Below are 24,379 nucleotides of genomic sequence, written 5' to 3'. Positions count from 1 at the left end.
TCTCCTTGAGTCAAGCTCCCGATCGAACTGGCTTTCCTGTCTGCAATTCCCCATTTTGGAAACCCAGTCCAGTCCACAGTCTTCATTTCTGGGGTTTGCTGGTTCAGTCTTTGCCCCACTTCCCCCAGGTCCAGGTTGGGAACCGCTGGTGGTGTGTGCAAGGCCTTCTCTTGGCCAGGCCACAGTGATGTCTCCTGGCGTTAAAGTCCACATGTTTGTTTGTCTTGTTTCGTGTAGATAAAGGCTATTGAGAAAGGGGATCTGGGAAGCCAAAAAGGCAACAATTTGGTGGGCAGGGGTCTAGAGCTTAAAAGCTAAGTGCTCACCACCTAAGCCGACGACTTCCACATTAGGATGAGTTGGTCATGGAATGAATTAGACTGACGGTGGGTTTTCTGCCAATCTCCAGAAAATTTCCGTGCAGTGAGATACGCTGTAAAACACTACGTGATTTCCAACTCAGACGCACACATCTCTCAGGTATTAGCTTGACTCCCAGAGGCCCAAAGCCTTAGCAAGTAAACAAAAACTACACACACACAGTGGGGCGCCTGGGTGGCTCAGTCGGTTGAGCGTCCGACTTCGCCTCAGGTCATGATCTCGCGGTCCGTGAGTTCGAGCCCCGCGTCGGGCTCTGGGCTGACGGCTCAGAGCCTGGAGCCTGCTTCCGATTCTGTGTCTCCGTCTCTCTCTGCCCCTCCCCCGTTCATGCTCTGTCTCTCTCTGTCTCAAAAATAAATAAATGTTAAAAAAAAAAAAAACAAAAAAAAACTACACACACAAAAACTTTAAATCCTAAAGAGACAGGGATGCCACCTTCTGTCACACCTGCTTATTTTATGTTTGGGAACTACAGTCTGAGATGCTGTAGATATCTAGAAAAACGGCAAAATCATGCCAAAAACAACCTACGGTGACAGTGGCCATTATGGTGAACGTTCCAGTTAGACAAGATTGTTCACTTAAGTGCAGCTGAAAACAAGGGTTCCCGAATGAAACACACAGAATGGGATACCTATTTTAATTGGTATGCGGTGGTTTCGAAAAGGCTTCAAGATTCCGAAGCTGCTTCGTTAAGAAATTTACTGCAAAAGGCTAATGAAAAACTAAAGACACAAGATGTACCTAAAACAAAAGACAGCAAGACTGACGTGACTCCTCCTGTTCTCTTCTCCCCTCATTTACCTGAGTTCTCATGTTCTACTAACTCTCTATCTGAACTGCCTTTCCACTCCAAAGAGTATTAAACAGTTACCTTTTAAGATACAAACCATCTGAGATTGCAGGCGATCCTTATTAGATATTTCACTCCTTGGTCAAAGGCTGAATTAAGATCCATGGTTAAAGTGTTTCCTAAGCCTAGGGAGGATACTCCTAAGTTTTCTGAAGAATTTAGAGGCATTACTGAGTCCTATGACCCTGGGCTGCCAGATCAGCTTCTGCACGTGCTGGTAGGACCTGGTGAAACCCAAAAATGGATTCAGGAAGCAAAGTGGCAAAACACCAAGGATGATATTCGAGATCCTCAGTCTTCAACATGGTGTCCTCCTGGACTGGCAAAACCTCACTACACAGCATCTGATCTTTTTGTTTTCTTTTAGGGAGGCGGGGGGAGTTTTTTCTTTGAGAGTAGGGGGAGGGGCAGAGGGAGACAGAGAGAGATTGTTAAGCAGGCTCCGCTTTTGGCACAGAGCCCAATGCAGGGCTCAATCCCTCAACCCTACGATCAATGACCTGAACCCAAATCAAGAGTCAGATGCTCAAACAACTGAGCTACCCAGGTATCCCTACCAACTGATCTTATACTTTTTTTTGTTTATTTATTTTGAGAGAGAGCAGGGGGAGGGGGGGTCAGAGAGAGAGAGAGAGAGAGAGGGAGAGAGAGGGGAAGAGAGAGAATCCCAAGCGGGCTCTGTGCTGTTAGCACAGAGCCCGACACTGGGCTCAGTCTCACAAACCGTGAGATCATGGCCTGAGCAGAAATCAAGAGTTGGATGCTTAAGTGACTGAGCTACCCAGGCACCCCACAACTGATTTTTTAAAAACCGTTCTTAGAGTCTTCCTTTAAACATGCAAACATAAGAAATATGAACTTGTGGCAGGCTTTAAAGTCTGTCTAGAAGCTCTCTTCATACAGCATTCTGGGTTCATCGCAATAAACAAGCTCACCCAATCAGCTATAGCTGTGCTATTTGTAAATGGATCATCTCCTGAGACTAGTGGATTCATAAAAGGCAGAAGATAGGATGGGAGGCCGCCGGTTTGGCTGAACTTGTGACCGCAGCTGAACATTTCCGGAAGGACTTTGGAGCAAGACCATAGAAAAAAAGTCTGCCAAGCTACTGGCCTTACACCTACAATAGCTCCAAGGCCAGAGATCTAAAATAACACCTGCAACCCCACATACTGCAACCTCCTAAGGGTCCATTATCAAAACACTGACCCAGAAACTGATGCCTCAATTCTAATCATCTAGGACACTGGAAAAGAGGTTGTCCTCAAAAGTCCTATACACGTTCTTCCACATCAACTCAAATACCCCCATATCGACCCCTGAAGGAGGGTCCTAGATGGGTCCCTCCCAGGGTTGACAGGGCTCCAAGGGTAATTCCTACTGATTATACCAAGGCTCCCCTTAAAGAGCCTAGGAGAAACTGAAATTAAAAGCCTAATTCCAGATTTCAAGATACACTACAAAGCTGTAGTCACCAAAACCGTATGGTACTGGCATAAAAACAGACACGTAGATCAATGGAACAGGAGAGAGAGCCCAGAAATAAACCACATATATACGGTCAATTAATCTGTGACAAAGGAGGCAAGAGTATACAATGGGAAAAAGTCTTTTCAATACGTGGTGTTGGGAAAACTGGACAGCTACGTGCAAAAGAATAAAACTGGACTATTTTCTAACACCATACGCAACAGTAAACTCAAAATGCATTAAAGACATAAAAATGGATAAACAAAAGGCAGAATCAGAACTATAAACCCAGAGAATAAACTGACGGTTTGCCAGAAGGGAGGCGGTGGGGGAATTGGGCAAAATGGGTGAGGGGAAGAGGGAGATACAGACCTCCAGTTATGGAATGGGTAAGTCACAGGAATAAAAAGCCGAGCATAAAGAATACAGTCAATGATCCTGTAATCGCGACGTAATGGGACAGATGGTACCTATACTTACGGTAAACACAGCGTCGTGTACAAACCTGTCACATCACTAAGCTGTACATCTGAAACTAATGTAACATCGTGTGTCAACTATTCTCAGATAAAAAGAAAAAAAAAATGGGAAACCTTCCCAAATTCTGGCAGATACCAAAGAGATGCTTTCTACTTGAAAACCCTACTCTCATAGGACAACAAATCCCTCAAAGTGAAAAAGAAGTTTCCGTGGCGGGGTTACCTAAGCAAATTCATAGAGAGTTTCTATCTCAACCTGTATACGTGACTCTGGGACCTTTCACTGAAAAACATTCCTTTGTTGCTATGTGATCCAGCCCCAGTTAATCTATTAGGTAGAGATCTCCTTTCTAAGTTAAAAGGGCTAATATATGTTGCCTCCTATGGAGACTTCACCTTAGAGTTCCCTGACCAACCTGAACCTGATCTTTTATGTTCCTTACAGTCTGTCCTTGACATAGAAAAGGAAGAATTTCAACAGAAGTCCCCGATTTAATCAAGGTGCCTGAAAAATCCGTGGGCTACTTCTAATACTGACATTGGGAGAATAAAAAGTGCAGAGCGTGTAACTAAACCTCTTCCCAAATTGCCTCAATAACCATTAGAGCCTGAGGGCATACAAGGCCTCACAGCAACAGCAGAAGACCTAATCGGCCAAGGGCTAATCATTCCTTGTACCAGCTCCCATAAGGCTCGGCTCTTGCCAGTCCAGAAACCTAACAGACAGGGATGGCGATTTGTCCAGGGCTTGAGAGCTATTAACGAGAAAGTTATTCCCGGTTTCCCAGCTGTTCCGAACCCCCACGTCCTTTTTGTCACAAGTGCCAGCTTTTTCGGCAGCCCTGTAGGGCCCAACAGTCAATATTTGCCTTTACTTGCAATAATCGACAATATACCTGGGCCATCTTGCCTAAAGGGTTCACTGAGGCCCCTTATTATTTCTCCCCAGTATGTCACTGAGACTTAAGGACCGTCCAATTCCCTGGGAAATTGACCCTTTTATAATACCTAGACAATCTCTTGCTATGCTGTTACCAAAGAAGCGTCCATGAAGAATTCCACTTATTTGCTACAACAGTTAGCTGAAAGGGGACGTAAAGTCTCTAAGGAAAAATTACAATGATCTCTTATTCATTACCTAAGTCATGATCTAAGCTGTTTCCAAAAAGAATTGAGCTAATTCAAGAATTCTGTAGGCCCACAACCAAGCAACAGCTTTGTGGATTTCTAGGTCTCGCTGGCTGTTACCGACTATGGGTATCTCACTTTTCTCTGTTAGCTTCCCCGCTCAAGAACTTACTAAAATTTTAGTACTTGAACGCTTTCCTTGGGAGGATAAATACGAGCAAGTCTTTATAAGACTACAACAGGTGCTGTAAGAACAACCTGCCCTATGGCTACCTAACTATTCGAAACCTTTCACCTTATTTGTGCATGTAAGTGATACGGAGCCCTGGGAATGCTCATGCAAGAACATGGCAATAAACATAGGCCTATTGCTTATTATAGCGTACAACCTGACTTGTCCTGCAGGCCGACCCCAACTGCCTTAGGCTATAGCTGCAGCTGCAAAGTTAGAAGCCCCAGCACATTTAACCCTAGGAAGTGACATTTATTTACAAACCCCACTCGCTGCCCAAAGTCTTCTTAACTCTGAATGGATTCAACATTTTTCTGCAAGAAGACCAACCTCCTAGGAGATCTTCTGCTTTCATCGCTTAATCTCCCTCTTAAATGCTACATTTTTTTAAGAACAATTTTTCAATGTTTATTCCTTTTTTGAGAGAGAGACAGAGACAGAGACAGAGCGTGAGTAGGGGAGGGGCAGAGAGAGAGTGAGACACTGAATCCGAAGCAGGCCCCAGGCTCTGAGCTGTCAGCACAGAGCATGACGCGGGGTTTGAACCCGCAAACTGTGGGATCATGACCTGAGCCGAAGTCAGAAGTTAACCGACTGAGCCACCCAGGCGCCCAAATGCTACAACATTCTTAATCCTACTATGTTACTACCTCTTCTTGACAAAAGTGAGCCTGATGATTTTGAGGTGATAATGATCCATTTTGTGACACCATGTCCTGACTTACGGGACATCCCTTTGACTAATCCTGATCTCATTGTGCTTCTTGATGGGTCATACTATAAAATTGAGAAAGGGATTTTCCAGGCTGGTTATGCTATTACTATCCAACATGAACTACTGGAAAGGGGTAAGCTCTCACAAGCTTGATCAGCCCAACAGGCCGAGAGAGCTCTGTGCTCTTACTGGAAGGTGCCAGTTACCAGAAGGACAAAGCTTCAATACTCATACTGATAGCTGGTAGGCCTCTGGGGTCGTCTATGATTTGAGGATGTTATGGAAACAAAGGGGTTTTCCTTATATCCAGAAGGACACCAATAAAAAATGGACAATAAGTAAATTGACCTTCTTACGCTATTCTCTCGCCCTCTGAAGTGGCTATCATCAAGATTAAGGCTCATAACTAAAAAGACAACCTAAGTAGCAGGGAAATGTTCTAGCTGACTTGTAGGCAAAGGCAGCAGCAACAGAATCTGTGAAGGTTGTGGCACATGAAGTCTGTTCTGTTTCTGCAAAAAACGACCCTTTCTTGCCAGACTTTTGCCATCGTAATGTCCTTACAATATGGCAACAGTCTGTTCCTGAATCAGAGAAATCATGGTGGGTAACAATGGTTGTGGATGAAATGAATAGTCGGGGTTATGGGAAACCCGAGATGGCCACTTGGTTCTTCCCAGCTCCCTGGCAAACCCCATTTTCCTTCCTTCCTTCCTTCCTTCCTTCCTTCCTTCCTTCCTTCCTTCCTTCCTTCCTTCCCTCCCTCCCTCCCTCCTTCCTTCCTTCCTTCCTTCCTTCCTTCCTTCCTTCCTTCCTTCCTTCCTTTCTTTTTGCACTCTCACCCACCACAGAGCAATTAAGATGACTCAAATTGCAAATAAACATTTGTGGGGAGGCTTCTCCAAAAATGTAAAAACAGCTTACCACCAGTGCCTGGCCTGTCAGGTCCACAATACTGGTCAAACTATTTTTGTTCCCAGGTTCCAAACCTCTTCCCTCTGGACCTTTTGGGTATCTGGCCTTGATTCAAACGCCACCTACTGTGGGTTATCAATGTGTCCTTGTTATTGCCTGTATGTTTTCCGGATGGGCTGAAGCCTTCCCCTGATGCCCTCACAGCGGCAAAGAAGTTGTCAGAAAACTTGTTCCCCACTTGGGGTATACCTTCCACAATCTCCAGTGATCGAGGCCCCCACGTCACTGGTGAAATCACATGGCCTTGATGAAAACCTTACGAGCTTTTTGGAATTATCACTGTCCTTATCACCCTCAAGTATCAGGCAAGGTCGGGAGAACTAATGGGGTCCTCAAACTTAAAAATCTCTAAATTTGCTAAAACTACCCATCTCAGGTATGGCCTCTGGCCTTGATGACTATTTACAGTATCCACTTTGGGAAACATAAACTCACCCCACATGAAACAGTCATATTTCTGTTTGCTGTCCCTTCTGCTTGCTGTCCCTTGTTGTCTCAGGCTAGTATAACCAGTTACTGTGTCTTTAATGACTGATGCGTAGGCTTATCATCAACAGGTTAAAGAAGCTTTCCTGGATCCCAAGTCATAGAATCCTGATGGTCACAGTTTGGAGCCTGGTGATTGGATATTCTGGAAACGTCATCGTAGGAAGACACTGAACCCTGTTGGAAGGAACCTGACCAAGTACTCCTGACCACTGACACTGGCACGAAACTAGCAGGTATTGAGCCTTAGGCACACATGTCACAGCTAAGGAAGGCTCCGCCTGACATGTGGTCCCGTGCAGACCCTGGAGACCTCCCGTGTGGCGGACATCAAGGTAGACTGCTTCCACCCAAGACACTGATCAAGACTTCATACTTGAAACATGAAACTCTTTCTCCTTCTCTTTTTTTTCCTTTATTCTGTCATTGGCCTGGAAAGATAAGGCCAGTATCTGTACTTACCAGGCCACAGATAAGGGAGTAACTTTTCCGACTGCTGGATTCGTCATCAAGGATTTCAATCTATCTATAATGCTAGGGACCTCCTAGTCCCTCCCTATGACCTTCTCTTCTATTCCCAATGTCACCACAAGCTTTAATTGACAACCCCCGCCCCCCCGCCCCGCTTAAGAGTCTCTTATTGTGTTCAACTCTTAAGGCCAGAAAACCAGTGCCCATTTTTTTTACCTTTGTCCCATGAAACTGTATTTACCTAATTAGACACAAATATCTACATAAATTGCATTATATTTGTGCCCCCACTTTCTCATGATTATCCAAATCAGATCTGCCTCCGGTCACAAAAAGATCTTAGCAGCCGCGCCCATCTTTGTAAGATATTGAGAATAACTGCTTATTTCAGGCTAGGAGATTTATTTCCCAGATGTGCGGAAAACCTAACTGACCTGTGGCTTGAGTGAGCAAATGCAACAATCCCTGTGAGTGAATCCACGAACAGCACCATTTTAACGGGAATAGTTTTGGCCCCACCGGGGTTTAACCCTGTCAGTGGTGGTTATCATTCCCCTTGAGCCTGTGAATACCTGGCTGGAGCCTAACTGGGCAATGCCTGTTCGGTCAACTCCCCTGAATTTACATCGTCAAGTTAGAAAGGACCTTTAGGAGGCTTCCAAGATTCAGAGTTTGCTTCCTTTGGCAGGGCCCTACTTTCCTGGTCAGGAGTAAATACAAATTTTTTTTTAATGTTTATATTGATTTTTGAGACAGAGAGAGACAGAGCATGAGCAGAGGAGGGGCAGAGAGAGAGGGAGACACAGAAGCCCAACAGGCTCCAGGCTCTGAGCTGTCAGCACAGAGCCCGACGTGGGGCCCGAACCCACGAACCATGAGATCATGACCTGAGCCAAAGTCGGACGCTCAACCGAATGAGCCACCCAGGCGCCCCAGGAGTAGATATAAATGGGAATACGATCAGGAACCTTTCCTTGACTCTTGAAAATATTTCAGAATCCACTGCTAAGACAATAGCTGCCCCTGCCTCCCCAAATCCTTAGGCTCTCCAACCAAAACTGTTCTTGATAATAGGCTAGCCCTTGATTATTTTTTAGTAGAGCAAGGAGGTGTCTGTGCTGTGGCAAATACTCCCCGCTATACCTAAATTAATACTTCCGGGGACAACGCAACTCAATCACATACGGTCCCTAAGCAAGCCACATGACTGTAAGAGGGAACTTCAACAAAACCTTTCTTTGACTTACTTGACTTGTATTGGTTTGGGTCTCAGAGACCATGGCTCTGAAGTGTGCTCCAAACGCTGCGAATTATCCAGCTTATCAAACTCTTTGCGGTCACACTGGCACGCTGTACCTTCTCAAAAGCTTTAAATGCATGTTTGCAGCTGCTACCCACCAGGCCAATGATCTCCCTCCGACTGGAAAGTCAAAGCAACCAAGAGAATGACGGGCTAAAAGAATGTGAACCTGAACCTGTGACCTGTGCGAATCACAGAGATTCAACAAAAAAATATCCTGACCTGTGAAGATGATACAGAGGATCAGTAAAAGCCACAAGAACTACAGAGAGGCAGCTGAGATGGGCACGGATGCCTTACATTTTCATCACATCTCTCAGGGTGAGAGTCTGATCCAAACGGGGGAAACATTTAAAAAAAAAAAAAAGAGGAACAGCAGGGCTCCAATATAGTCAATTGTACCCCCGACAGCAAACCAGGACTTAATTGCAGTTTCGGCCTCGCCCAGGACTGTGACTTTTAACCAGTCCGTCTGGAACGATCTGGTCAGCACCAGTGAGGTAATCTGCTCGATAGACCCTCAGCCTTCCCCCAGAGGAAGGTAGCCTTGCTGAAACACCCCACTCTTAGACAGAAACTTCCTTTTTCTGCCCCCTTCTGGCTATAAAAGCCTTCCATTTTGTACTGCTCTCGGAACTCCTTTCTATCTGCTACATGGGATGCTGTCCAACTCATGAATCACTAAATAAAGCCAATTTCATCTCTAAATTTACTCAGTTGAATTTTGTCTTTTTTTTAAAAACAGGTGCTATATAATTGTACGATGTTCTTCGTTATTAAGTTTTTATTTTGCAGGCGTCTCTCTTTGCATTATTGCTGTCGCAATCCTGTGCCTGAGGCCCTATCCACTAACCATACAGGCTCTCCTTAAATGGAGTGGAAGATTTCTCCAGCCTTTCCTAAATCCAGGGAACAACATGCGAGTCTGGATGGGCATATCACAAGAGGAAATCTTTTCAAGGTCATGGTTCAGGAGGACCTTTGCTCAAAGGAATTTGGGCTGGAATTAGAGTTCTCAGCTCTGACATGAAGAAAGAAAAAAAAAGAGGGGGCAAGGAAGGGGAGAGGGCAGGAGAGGGAGGGAGCAGCATCTCACCACACACCCCTTAGCCACCAAGGACAGAGTTTCTGTGCTGTTTCATTAGAGCATGAAACCTATTCTGTGGACTATGTGTCCACCGTGAGCTGAAAAGACGTTAGTTCACTTCCTTGGTGTCTGGGGTCCCACAATTCTGAGTCATGGCCACATTAACTCTGCTACGGAGAAAACAAGAGCTTTGGTGGCACAGCCAAGCCCGCTGTTCTCAGCGCCTGGCACGATCCGGCAGAGAAGGAGGTTTCCCTCAAATGCAGAATAGGACGGTGTGCCCTTGGGGGTGGGCTGGAAGCGGAAGGGAGGGAATGGGACTTTTTTTTTTCCTTCGATTTTTTAAAAATGTTTATTTATTTTTGAGACAAGAGACAGAGCGCAAGTCGGGAGGGGCAGAGAGAGGGAGACACAGAATCCGAAACAGGCTCCAGGCTCTGAGCCATCAGCACAGAACCCCACACGGGGCTCGACCCCACGAACCGCGAGATCATGACCTGAGCCGAAGTCGGATGCTTAACCAACAGAGCCACCCAGGCGCCCCAGGGGACTTTCTTTTTAAAGCTCATTACTTTCTCTCTTTTTTTTTTTTCCAATTTTTAAAATGTTTTTATTTATTTTTGAGAGAGAGAGATAGTGTGAGCAGGGGAGGGGCAGAGAGAGAGAGGGGGACAGATCGGAAGCCGACCCTGCGCTGACAGCAGCGAGCCCAATGTGGGGCTCGAACCCACGAACCGTGAGATCACGACCTGAGCCGAAGGCGGACGCTCAACCGGCTGAGCTCACTTGGGTTACTTTCTTTGTAGAACTCAATTCTCCCCAGTTGGGAAGGATGGAAAATTCTGATTCCTTGCACCACTTCGAAAACAATGAATCCACCATCCTGGGAGGGCAGGATAGCTGTGGCTGTGGGCTGGGGCGAGAGAAAACTGCCTGGCTGGGTAGCCACTCAGCAAAGGGAAGACGTTCACAGTGGTGAACTGAGGCTGTGGGCTCAGAGCCCAGTCCCCATGGGCTCCCAGCTGGGCTTCCTGGGGCCCCCCTATGACTGTCAGGGAGCCCCTGTGCCTGCTTGCTCGCTCACTCGCTGGGGTGGCAGGAAATCACTAAGCTATGAGAATAAAGACCAGTCGGGGTCCCTGTGCAGCTTTAGGGCAGATTTCTCTTTCCCCTTGTGGTAGAGAAACAGATTCCAAACTGCATTCAAACACAATACAGTCTCCAGCAAGGAAGAAATGAAACCCTTTAAATCTTCAGTCCTTCATGTTGTACCCTCCCCTGCTGCTTTCAAGCTCACAGAAGCCTTTTGTTATAGTCCCAGGAATGTGTACTTAATAGAGAAAGTGTGGTTTTGTGGTTGCTGTGAAAGAATACTGAGTGGGGGAGAACAGACCTGCCTTCCAGAAGATCCTCTCTCGATGATGGAGTAATTCACCTGAAGACTGTGTACCCCCAAAGCTCTCCCAAAAGTGCCAGAACGAGGGGCAGGAAATAATCCTGGACAAGCGTTACATGTATTTGAGTGAGTGAGTAGCCATGAGAGGAGGGGGTTAAAGGGGCTTTGCTGCATTGGTTGCAAATGCGGTGGTCGGGGAGGGGGGGGACACCTGAGAATTATACCCGCATCATTCCCTAAGGGGACCTAGGATTTAGTGTAACAGCGTCAGACCAAAATACTGCAAGGAGTCAGGGATGGAAGGGACCTCACAATTGGTCTTCACCGGCTTTCTGCTAATAACACAAGGCTGGTGCAAGATTCACATTTAGAGTGTGAACACCGTCCGTTACTCCACGAAGGGATGAAAATCTATGATAACGTATAAGGAAGCAATAAAAAGCACTCCGAACAAGTGGAGAAAGTCTCCTTGTGAACAAATACCTCGTTGCAAATTATTTCACAGTGTTTTATGAATTTTAGGTAGAGTAACTCCAAGGCTTAAAATCAGTTGGCATTAGGACATTTTTACTGCCACACGCACGGGATTTCAAAGTGACGCTTTTAGACAGGGTTAGCCTTGCGCAAAATTCTGAAGTAGGCAAATTTCCTCTCAGCGTTCCAGTTCCTTGTGCTTTGTCCCTCTGATGATGGCACAGGTGTCACGGAATAATAAGAGAGCGCAGGCTTCAGATTAGGCGGCTGTGGTGTAAATAAACCCCAGTCGTGTCCCTGACTAGCTACGGCCTGGGTGGGACACCTCTTCATCTCCTGTCTTCAACTTCCTCATCTGTAAAAGGCAGATCTCAACTCACAGGGATTGCTGTGAAAATTGTACATGGAAAAGTGCTGGGTCTCCCGCAAGCACACAGAAATGCTCCCCTTTTCTTTTTTTCCACCCAGAAACCTGTGCCTGGTGAACCACACGTCCCTGTTTCCTCTCAGTTCTGCACCCTCCTCCATGCCATTAAAACACACTTCTAGGAAGAGATATAAAAATGATTAACACTTACGTGCAATGACCACCCAGAGCTTAATGGTCCATCTCCTGGACTATCGGCTTTTTTTTTTTTTTTTTTTTTTTTACAAAAATCCATGCTGAAGGAATAAACCACTAAGGGTAGAAATCCAAGCACAAAAGGAAGGGCCCAAAAGTATTCTGAAGGCAGCAAGTCTTTTCTGGAAATTCTGCAACCAGAGGTAAGCAGATAGCTCCAGTGGTGGGGTCACCATAGAATGTTCCAAAAGATACTGCTTCTTGGAATTATCATCAGTTTTTGCTAAACCTCCTTTCCTTTTCCTATTGATTGCCAAGATTTATATTTGTAGAAACAGAGGATTTCTCATTTTTAGTTAGATTCTAAATGAGTCCCATAATCTAGATATAACCAGAGCATGAGGTAAAAGCAGAAAGACTGATCGAGGTTGAACTCCTATTATAAATGATACCTGGGCAATGGTCAGAGCTGGAGAAGAAAAAGCATAGGGTACCAATTACTTGTTGTCCTACAGTGATGGATGATTTAATAAATACCATGCATCTGGGATGCTTGGGTGGCTCAGTCAGTTAAGCATCCAACTCTTGATTTTAGCTCAGGTTATGATCTCGGGGTTTATGGGTTCGAGCCCTATATTGGGCTCTGTGCTGACTGTGTGGAGACTGCTTGGGATTCTTTCTCTCTCTCTCTTTCTCTTTCCCTTTCCCCCTGTCTCTCGGTTCCTCCCCTGCTTGCGCTATCTCTCAAAATAAATAAATAAATTTTTTAAAAATGTCACATATCTAAGAGTTTAAAGAGCTTTCTGACAACTGGTGTTATTTAAAAATGGCAAGACGAAAAAAAAAAAATTTAAAAAAAAAAAAAAAAAGGGGCGCCTGGGTGGCGCAGTCGGTTAAGCGTCCGACTTCAGCCAGGTCACGATCTCGCGGTCCGTGAGTTCGAGCCCCGCGTCGGGCTCTGGGCTGATGGCTCAGAGCCTGGAGCCTGTTTCCGATTCTGTGTCTCCCTCTCTCTCTGCCCCTCCCCTGTTCATGCTCTGTCTCTCTCTGTCCCAAAAATAAATAAACGTTGAAAAAAAAAAAATTTTAAAAATGGCAAGACGGCCTCAGAGACAGTTGAGGTCACACCCACAGAAGTGTCCGGGCAGAAGGTGTATGGCTGTCACTCAGCCATGCCACAGGTAGAATGCCTGCATCTAGCAGGCATAGACTACATGACCTGGAATGTCCATCTCACCGCAGAAGTCCTACTATACATCTATAAAAGCAGCATCAAAGAAAAAAAAATAACAACTTCTAATCTTCTAGAAGGTGTAGGTTATTAAAGGTGGACGCAATCCATTTTTCCAGGTTAATCCTAATCAGAAAGAGAAAGGAAAACCCAATGTGTGGATCTTTCTAATGGTGACAGTCATGTATGTTTTAGATTGGGTCTTGCCAACTAGCATCTCAAGACACAAGTGGTATTTTTGTTTTACTGTGACTTGTCTTATATTAATTCATGCTTACGCTTTCCTTCCCTCTGGGACATTGAGAAACTATGGTTTGTGGCACAAAGATGCTTGGCTCTGAGCTATCGAGTCACTGATAAAGACACGGCTACTCACACATGTACCCTTCACTCCTAAGCACCCCCAGCTCTTTATAGGTCTTCGAAAACATGTTCGAGTTACTGGTCTTTTGTGCGCTGAAGTAAAGCAGTGTTTTCTTCACGGGTTTACCCGCAAGGGTTTTCTACTTGAGACAAGGTGCCTTAACGTCAATTTCAAGCTCTGTGTTAATTCTCTCTCTGGAGCACCGCAGTCCAGAAGGAACCAGAAGAGGTTTGGGGTTCACCACCCACGCTCAGGCTCAACTCACTGAAGTCTTTAAGTAAGACGCTCTACTTCCTCCCCAGATTTCAGGAAATTTTTCAGATTAGGGTTTTATGCAGGGTGGTGGGTGGGGATGTGGCCTAATTATAGACTAAGGGACGTCTGCAGGTATGGACCTCTCCTAGCTCAAAGGAAGAAGCAGAAAGGAACTACAGTAGGGATAAAGGGCTGGTTCTCCTCAATCAACTATGTATCTTGTGGTTTCTGTTTTACGAAAAAATTTTAAAACAATACACACACACACACACACACACACACAGTCAAATATATACTTCAATGTAATTATTAAAATGTAGCCCAAGTCAAAATGTATTAATGGTTTGGAAAGGATCCATTATTTTGGGTTATCCATATCACTCTCTTCATTAGACAGAAAATCAATAGTTGACTACATACTTCTTATATAGCTATGGATGAACAAATCAGAAATTTAATTCTCATTTTATTTATTTTCATTCCTCCCCTCTTTCATCTTCTTTTCTGCTTTTTCCTTCACATGTCTTCAGTATCTCTCCTATATCCATTTTGTGTCTTTCCTTCTCATTCTACTGTACTGTCTTCCTCCTTCTTATCCACTCCTGCTTCCTTGCTGACCATTAACAAATTCTGTCATCCCTTTACCTACAGCCTCTCTTTTACCCACTTCCTGACATTTTTAAATAGATCATCCAGCTATGCATGATTTCCTGAAACCACATTTCCCTATTCATCCTTCCTCTTCTCAGCACTCCTTCGTTTTTGTGGGTACCCTGCTCTTTCGGCTACCCTGACCCAATTCCAACTTGTGTGTTGGTGGGGTCGGGGTGGGGGAAGGTACTTCTGACACAACACCAAGCTATTCTCTGGGCACCAGTAGGGTGTCCAAGAATTCAACTCCATTCTGGCCCCATTTACCCAAAGATAGCATCAGACTCCACAGGTTGAGGGCTCAGTCCTACGAGACTACCCTGTGACCTCACTTCAGATGTGAGTCACCAGCCTAAGTTATTACCTATGCTTCTGACCAACTGGCTACAAAATCGCAGGTTCCCGCAACCCCCTCCCTTCCTTGGTTCGATTAATTTGCAAGAGCCATTCACAGAACTCAGGAAACATTTTACTTACTAGATCACTGGTTTATTATAAAAGGATATAACTGAGGGACAGCCAGTAGGACACTGTATGGGGAAGGGGCATGGAGCTCCTGTGACCTTTCCAGGAGGACTTTTCTCCCAGCACCTTCATGTGTCCACCAACCTGGAATCTCTCTCAACCCTCTTCTTCTAGGTTTAAAAAAAAAATTTTTTTTAAGTTTATTTATTTTGAGACAGACGGTGCGAGCGGGGGAGGGGCAGAGAGAGGCGGAGACAGAGAATCGCAAGCAGGCTCTGCACCATCAGCACAGAGCCCTATGAGGGGCTCGAACTCACGAAACCATGAGATGATGACCTGAGCCAAAAACCAGGAGTCAGATGTTTCACTGACTGAGCCACCCAGGTGCCCCTTATGGAGGCTTTGCTCCATCGGTCAGACTGGTTCAGTCCTTGGATGCTGGTCACTGATCTCGCGAGGGTTGGGGGTGGAACAGAAAGTTCCGAACCTCTAATGACATGGTTGGCTCCACTGGCAACCAGCTCCCATCCTTCTGCGCTTCCGGAAGTCACCTCACCTCATTGACTTAACAAAAGAAGCCATCTCCCTCATCATTTACGAAATTCCAGTGTTTCAGTTCTATGCCAGAAATGGGGACAAAGACCAAATATATATTTCTTATTATAAATCACCACATCACACCTACACTCTTCTATTATTTTCTCTTCATACCTTACTGCCTGCTATTATCCTCTTTAGTGTAGCTTTCTAGCATACTTTGTCAGGTCCTTTTCTCTTCTCATTGTATCCTATGGGGGAAATGGGTGGCGGGTGGGTGGGGGTGGCGTGATGGGAATTGTAGAGAAAAATACAAAATTCGTGTTAAAGCTGCAGTTACTCATATGGCAACAGTGGTCTGTGTGGCCGGATTCCGTTCCCCTTGTACCTGTCACATAGAGGAGATCTTGGACCCAACTACGGTATGCCATCCCTGTGATCAAATGTTTGAGGACAATTAACTTCGCTGCCAAAAAAAAATGACTCATATTGAACATTCTAGGAATGCCTTATAGGTCCTCTTTTTCAAGTGAATTTTATGTTTCTCTTTCACGACCCTTCCATTGATTTATGGGTGGGCCTATCACCGATGATAATTGGGGAACAGGGCTGCAGGGTATGAAAGGGAAAAATACGTGCTCTTATTACTTTAGAAGAATGTGCTAAGGTACCGAAAAATGTAGGTCAAATAACTGGTTTCTCAAGTTCACGAAGTGAGTCCTGTTTTTGCAACACTTCTTGGGGCAAGAGAAAAGGCGATTTGATACCAATTACCATTATGTTTTCTAAAACGGAAATAAAATCTGTCAGCCCAATAAAATATCCATTGCTCTAGTAACAAAGATACCTCTAGACAGGTGCATCCTGTTTCGTTGGGAAGGTAGTTAGTTTACATAGGTATGTTTAGGTAAAGACACCCCTTTTTAAATATGATACGTTCCTGCCTGCCAGTGAGCAAAACCTAATGTGGATCATTTGGTTATTCTTTACATATTATTTTACTACGTGACAGTCTTTTCCTTCTCATCCACCTTCCACCAGGCTCAGAAATGAAAAACTTTTCATTTCTGCAGTTTCGAGGTATAGCTGTCAACCTAAGAGCCTTGAGCCTCTCCCGCTCATGCCTAATGAGCCCTGCCAACTTAGAGGCTCCACCCAGAGCCACTGTTTCCTAACCGGAAGCCCAGCCATATACATGTTCATTGAAAGCCCACGTGAATCTGTCTGTGCTTTTCTTCACTCTACCAATTTTCTCTACCACTACACATTTCGGCATGTGCTTACTAAAAAATGATGTTTGAAATAAGCTATCAAAATCCACAGACTCCCTGGTGTGCATTTATTTTCCTTGAGATTCTTTAAGATCAAAACGAAGTAGATGCCTGCTTCTACTACAATTTGCAACTACAAGTAATTTCTACTGAGCTGTAAAAGGCTATACAATTACATCAACTACATCAATCGCATGGGAACCACGCTGCCTATTTATAGATAACGTTATAGCCAAAACTCACCTGGCAATCTTAAATTGGTGGGCTTCAGAAGCTGCCTGCGTCTTTAAAACCCAGAACAGATTCTAGAAATTTAATACCAATGGCCGACATGACAATTCTCCTTATTGACTTAACTGGTGGGATACCATCAAGTGACTATTAAGCATCACTGCTTTCCTTTAAGAAGTGATCAGCGTGTTCAGAAATGTCAAGTCATGAGCAAAGGCTGATTTTCAGGCTCAAAGGGTGAGTTCACAGAGTTGAGCTCATTGGTTTCTCTGGTGCTGGCTAGCAACAGGCAGGACGAACACCATGTACATGTGTTGTTAAGATCAGAGCCCTGAAACTTGTTAATTTATCCTTGCACTGAAGGTGCAACTCTCCGGCCAATTCTTTAAAATAATAAAGATGATACAACTCATGTGAAAATGTATTACAGCTTAAAAGATCCTTCAGGACAAGAGCCTCATCTATTATCTCTCGTGTTTAGTACGTTGCCGAGCACAGGGAACTTTTTTACATGAAAACCTAAGACAACTGCTTCGTCATCAACTGTGGCATAGGACAAAGATGGGTAGAGCCATCCACCACCTTTCTTTGGTGCCTGCTTCCTCTATAGTCTCCAGCTACCAACTGATAAGCTTCTTAATCGATCTTCATGCAGTATTAGTTTCGGAGCACAGCTGGAATACTATCAAATTCTTACCTTTTTTTTAAGTTTATTTATTCATTTATTTTGAGAGAGGAGGAGGAGGAGGAGGAGGAGGAGGAGGAGGAGGAGGAGGAGAGAGAGAGACACATCATGAGCAGGGGAGGGGCAGAGAGAGAGGGAAAGAGAGAATCCCAAGTAGGCTCTGCACTGTGAGCACAGAGCCTGAAGCAGGGCTCGAACTCACAGACCACGAGAATCTGACCGGAGCCAAAACCAAGAGTCAGACGCTCAAGCGATTGAGCCACCCAGGCACCCCTCAAATTGTTACCTTTTCAACTTTATACCATCTTACAAGTCTACCTTCGTCTGGAGTGTGGATAATTGAAACTCTTCTGTTATTGGACTTTTGGGACCCAGAACAAGACCACTCAACTGGTTGTTACTTGATTCCTTTCACTTACTTGATTTCGGAAGATTATTTCTCAACCTGACATTTTGATTGCACTGTTCTACTGAGGGGCTACAGTGACATGTCATGTCCCAAAAGATCAAATTCAGCAAACAACTATGACGACTCTAAGTTGACATAGTATATACATAACGCCATTTAGTGCTTACTACTCTATGAGGTTGAGGTTATGTGCCTGGTTTACAAAAGAAGAGCCAAGATTCTGTGATGTCCAAGGCTACACAGCTAATAGTCATGGCCGCTCGCTGCTCTTAGGACCCAGACCAGACTCTCTAACATGACGGGCTCAGGCTACCTCACCAGCTTTTCCCCTTGTCGTGGTTTTCCACAGCAAATTCACCAAACGTCAGTTGCCTGGGTTTCCATCCTTGGAAGACCAAATCTTCTAGTCTCAGGGCTTTCGCACACCCCATTTCCCCTTCCCAGAGATAATCCTACCTCCTCTTTACCCAATTAACTCCCACTGAGTTTTTAAGTTGCCTCTTACATGTACGCTGTAGACTAGACCAAGTTCCTGTGCCTTAGGCTTTCAAAACACCCCGTGGTGCCGCATCAGTGCCCTCCCCCTCAAGGGTAACTATACGCGTCAGTCGTGTGTGTGTCTATCCCTGCTTCTGTCCCAGGTGCGGCTAAACCACAGCAGAGGAATAAGAAAGGTACAAACCCATAAAGAGAGAGAATGGGAGAAGGCTGTTGAGAGAGGTGCACAAAATTCTGGAGGGGACGCAGATGAAAGATAGGTATCTGATCTGGCAGAGCGGAACAGCTAGACCCCACCTGCCCGCAGGGGGAGACACCACTAAGAAACAGGCTCGTTCTTCCTGACAATCTCCAAAAACTTCAGAAACTAGAGGTTCCAAGGTCCTCTGAAAGCAGGAGGAGAGCAGGAGAGGCTACCGATAAAAGGATCTGTGGTGTGAGTCTGTTCCACTCTCCTCAGCTCAGCGGCTGCCGCTTCTAGTAGATGACAGAACATTTGCTTGCTTGAATCAGGTTGAGTCAGAGTACCGGGTCCAACAGAGATCAAGGATTAGGAGAATAGAGGGGAATGCAGTGGAAATCTGCGTAATGAATGATAAAAGCTCAAGCCTCTTCCCAGCTTGGTTCCTTACAAGCAGGAGACCACAGGATTTCTTCTGGGGCAAACTCACTTCCTCGAAAAGACTTCTGGGGCCTCCCACGAGATGGCCAAATTATCAACCAACTGAACCACCGGAGTTGGACTCAACAGGCATCAAGCCCCACCTGTGCACACGGGACGGCCAACGTTTTGAATAAACATCTAAGAGTTGCCATCCAACTTTTTAAAAAATTACAAGTGGCGGAAAGGGCTATGGAGGAAAACGGTACAAGGTAAAGGGGAAGGGGAACGAGGGAAGGTGCGGTTTTGGAAAGAGCTATCATAGAGAGTTCCGGTACAAGGTAAAGGGGAAGGGGAACGAGGGAAGGTGCGGTTTTGGAAAGAGCTATCATAGAGAGTTCCAAGAATAGCAAGACCCGTCTGGCTAAAGAGAAATGAACAGAACAAAAGGTAGCACAGGATGAGGTTCGAGAGGTTGACGGGGTCTGGATCAAACGGGACCTGGTGGTTCACACTGAGAATTCAGAATATTTCTAAATGTAACTAGAAGCCACTGGAGGTTTTGCAGCAGCGAAATGGCACCACGTCGCTTCTATTTTACAACAGAGTATTCTCCTTGTTGTGTGGGGAGTGCACTGTATGGCTGGGGTTAACTCCTGGTCAGCCTCAATCTCCCCTATGACATTGTAAGCAACACGAAGGCAGGGGCATGTCTGTCTTGGTCGCTGATGTGTACTTAGTACCCCATATATATACTTAGTAGTCATATAATAAATTATCTGTTGAGAGAATGAACCGAACAGCAAAAGGAGAACTAGAAATTAGTGTGAGATTCCACAGCTCCGGTCCTTCTAGTACACTAACTAGACTTCCAGAAAAGATAAGGATCCTTAGCAGAAAGTCCCCTTGACGAAGACCATGATGCACTTCTGCTACTACTACTGATAATATCATCTTGGTTCAGTCTATAGATATTATGACGTCACTGTGATCTATTTTAAAGCGAGAGCAGGTTGAAAATGGCAATTATTCTTACGTAGACAAATGGTGCTAATTGGTGTTTATAGTGACGGTCTCTATTTATGACACATTCCGGCTAATCCCATTCTATAATAATAAATCAAATATAAAATCAGAAGTAAGTCATACTGCAAGACACTTAGATAGGCCCTATTTTTCTTTTGATCGTCCCAAATTAAATCACTGGTTTGGAGTTCTATATTTAAAGCTTATTCCAAGGCATTTTTACAAAGGTATTTTCCCTAGATCTTGTAAGTATATTATAGGCAGGATCATTCGTTATTGGTGACTCGCCATTTTGAAGATCAGTACTCAATTCATGAGGACAGCTTGTCCTCACAAATAAATTCCAAAAATTTGCAACTTTTACACATTCTAAGAACAAAATAAATCCAAAAACCTGTTCTTTTGACTTTTAGGACTCAGTCATTCAACCAACATGTATGGAGACTACATGCAAAACAATGACAAAATATTGTGTATACGAAGATGAACAATGATTTCTGTCTTCCAGGAGTTTAAGGGACAGGCTTCTTATCAGCTACAAATTTCTTCCTGGCTAACTGTAATTTCTCGTATGCTTCCCTAATTTGCAATGTGGACCAAGAATACAGCCACAATACCCCACCTGAAAGTATGCGCGAATGATTTATTCAAGTGCTAGAATGATCATTCCTACAAAGCAAGCAAGAAAGAGCACCCGCTTGTGGCAGAAGTTTGGGGAGGTGAGACTGGTAGAAACTTGCATCGAATCCAGTGCACTTTAGAAATGAAGGCCACATTAGCACCTAAACCAGGAAGACAATACCTATTAAGAAACTTGTAGAGGAACGGACTTGTGTTGGGGCAAATCCAGTGATTAAGATACGTCTTTCAAGTAACCGTCTACCGATACGAAAACAGAAAGAGGTCAGGGGTCAATTATTTTTATTGTGCAACAAGGGCAGGATGAATAGTAATGGGTCTAGAGGTCACTAAGGAAAATTCAGGCCAAGTAGGAGGCCAAACTTGAGTTTGGGCTAAGAGAGCAGCTCAGGAGAACCTACAGAATTCCCAACACTGGAGATACTCAAAGCTAAGTTCAACCCCAAGAGATGATTTAGGAATAATTACCTCTGTTCAAATGCCAGCAAACAACACAATATTCCACTCTAGGTACAGAGTAGGTCAAGCAAACATAAAGCCTATTGGATAATTTTGTGCTGTGGCTCAAGATTGGTCGCCCTGTGGTACACACCCCAGAGGACTTACGCTTGGTGTTAAGCAAATCACATCACGTAACATAGTCAACTGTGTCTGCCAATGATAAGACTGGTTACAATTCCCAGTCCCTAAGTGACAGCTGAAAATAAATGTTTGCAGCACTCATAAACATACAACATTGAAGAGTAACAGAAACATGTTTTAAAGTGATATAGAAAGAATTAAATCCAGAACCCTTACACTTTCCAGAGTCCTCTTAATACTTCCAGACAGAATGGCCCTGCAGGTACCAGGCTTGTTAGAAATCTGAGTAGCCCATTGAACCATGAGAGCTGATCTTCTAGAAGAACCTGCTGATCACAGGCATAAGCTTTTAGCCTCTGGAACATGTGCCCAAACCTCTTGATGCTTCTGTACGCTTGTAGTTTCATGCCCTCCCAGGCTCTGAGAAAGCAGGGAAGGGCCATCCCATCCTTCTCGGCAGCTGAGGTTTGGAGGTTTAAGTGGTTCACGTTATCAGCCCCCTGCAGTGTCCTAACCAACAGGAAGTTTCCCCGGAGTTTCCATCACAGGAAATTTCCTGTGAGGAAACCCTTACTGCACAAACAAAGAGTTCCTTAGCTTCCCACAGAAACTGCAGAGGCGGCTGAGGTGGTGTGGGCAGAAAGGGTGGGTGTGAACAGGGGTGGAAGGCAACAGGGGGTTGATGGGAAGAAACGGAGGGGAACCAAGAAGTTATTTCACTTCCCTTGGCCTTGGATTTGCCAGAAAACTGCTTACTAACTGGCACATGCTGGCGTTCACCTCCTGGCCAGCAGCCTCACCCCGGGCCAGAATGAACTTGGAGAGATAAGACCTAATGTAAGTGCAGGTTCTGCTGGTCAACCTCCAGCCCTGGCCTCCCCGAATCTATTTCCCCATCTGAACAGCATGGGGCCCTGTGTTGATTAAACAAGACAGATTAATATAGACGTTAACACTAGTAAACTGTTAAGGTTTCATACAAATACAAGGGTAGTACGAACTAGTTTGACCATAACAGTATTTTCACTCTAGCAAAAGCCTGCCTGGTAGTAGGTTATCTACAGAACAGTGAGGTCTCTCCCTGGGAGGACCATTCTATTTCCCCGTCTTTGTCAATGCAATCTGAATTAGAGGGAGCACCAGCTGTGGAAATGGAACATTCTGATTACCTGAATTTTTTGGCTATATCAAGATTCATTAAACAAGCTTTTGTTTTTCCAGCCCTAGAAACATTTTCAAAATGTTGGAAACTGGCTTAATTAAGCCATAACCCATAGAGTTGCCTCTGAAACTAAATAGGGTACCTTTAAAAAAAATTTTGTTTTTTTGCCCTTTTCTTCTAAAGACCAAGGTCAGAGTTTTAAAAAGAAAGGTCAGTTAAGGGGTGCCTGGGTGGCTCAGTCGGTTAAGCGTCTGACTTTGGCTCAGGTCGTGATCTCACGGTTTGTGGGTTCGAGCCCCGCGTCAGGCTCTGCGCTGACAGCTCAGAGCCTGGAGCCTGCTTCGGATTCTGTGTCTCCCTCTCTCTCTGCCCCTCCCCTGCCCATGCTCTGTCTCTCTCTGTCTCAAAAATAAATAAAAAACGTTAAAAAAAAAAAAAAGAAAGGTCAGTTAAGAGTCTATTTTGTTTTCTTCCAGTTAATTTATGTCTCTGCTCACATATTTGCCATTCTAACGTGGGGAGTCTGCTTAGAATAATGTAAAACAAAATCACATGGGATACGTGAGGACAACTTTCCAACGACTGCAGCTCACTTTTATATCACCCCTATTTTTGCTTGTATCTTTAAAGCCATGATGTAATTTTACTGCTTCAGAGGGTAGACTATATACTCGGACGATGTTTGCCGCAAGATACTCTGGCTTTTTAATTCTTTCTGGGAAACACTTGGTCACCTACTCTTGAAGAACGTTTTAAAATTTAAGTCCCATTTTCAAGATGATTCTGGGGGCTCACTCCATCAAGGGGCAACACCACTGCCTTTTGTTTCCAGACCTACTGTGAAAATAGGCCCGTATTTCAAGCTTCTAGAGTAGAAAAGAGGCAAACCAAAAATAAAAAAGAACCCCCCCCCCATTTCTGAAGAAATGGGAGCCACGCAAATGAAAACTCAAAAATGTGACAGTGGAGCACAGAGGCCAAATGACAGGGTATAATATAGTCAGTAGTGCACACAGACACTAGTTTTAAATTTTTTTTAATGTTTTATTATTTATTTTTGAGAGAGAGAGAGACAGAGAATCCGAAGCGGGCTCCAGGCTCTGAGATGTCATCACAGAGTTCAATGCGGGGCTTGAACTCACGAACCGTGAGACGGTGACCTGAGCCGAGGTCGGACGCTTAACCAACGGAGACACCCAGGCGCCCCACACAGACACTATTTTTAATACAGACCTTTCAGGCTGGTTGGTACAGTATTTTACAACATAAAACCATAAATGCCTTTTAAGTCCCACGTTTAAAGGCCCCCATGGAACCCTTCCCCTAAAATGAAGCGCATTCAATTTCACAAGCCTCTGTTAAGCACATCCCTGGTGGCAGACAAGTCCCCTGTCCTCAAGGAGTCACCTTCTAGTGGGTGACACAGACACACAGGTAAGGACAATACAGTAATCAATTCATACTTAGCAACCAGCCCTGTGTCCGATGGGGGCTGTGTGTTACGGCAGAGTGAGAGGCATAGACAGTGACACAGGCGATGCACAGAGGGCAGGCTACTTCTACAAGACCCAGAGAACGGCGCGGGTCACCCCTGCCGGAGATCCCCAAGGACTAAGACATAGTCAGGCATAAGCTGCCACCAAGCTGTGACTGATTCTCAAACACCAGTCTCGCTCTTCACAGACGCACTCCATAAACGCCGAGCAGGAGCTGTAGGGAAGTAACAGGCACTTGGATGCAGAGTAGAAGCTCCAGAAAAAACT

At 44.9% G+C, this 24,379-nt stretch overlaps 1 protein-coding gene and 1 non-coding gene across 5 annotated transcripts in view; one reads left to right on the top strand and one right to left on the bottom strand.

Moving 5' to 3' along the window:
- Positions 1-24,379, bottom strand: part of ETV6 (ETS variant transcription factor 6) — a 254,814-nt gene that overhangs the window by 79,636 nt on the left and 150,799 nt on the right. The gene's annotated exons all lie outside the window — the stretch shown is intronic.
- TRNAQ-UUG lies at positions 22,841-22,925 on the top strand. Its single transcript has one exon. It is a non-coding gene; the product is annotated as a tRNA-Gln (tRNA).

The sequence above is a fragment of the Lynx canadensis genome, chromosome B4 (assembly GCF_007474595.2).
Source record: "Lynx canadensis isolate LIC74 chromosome B4, mLynCan4.pri.v2, whole genome shotgun sequence".
Lineage (NCBI taxonomy): Eukaryota > Metazoa > Chordata > Mammalia > Carnivora > Felidae > Lynx > Lynx canadensis.
This window is presented reverse-complemented; position numbering and strand designations above follow the sequence as displayed.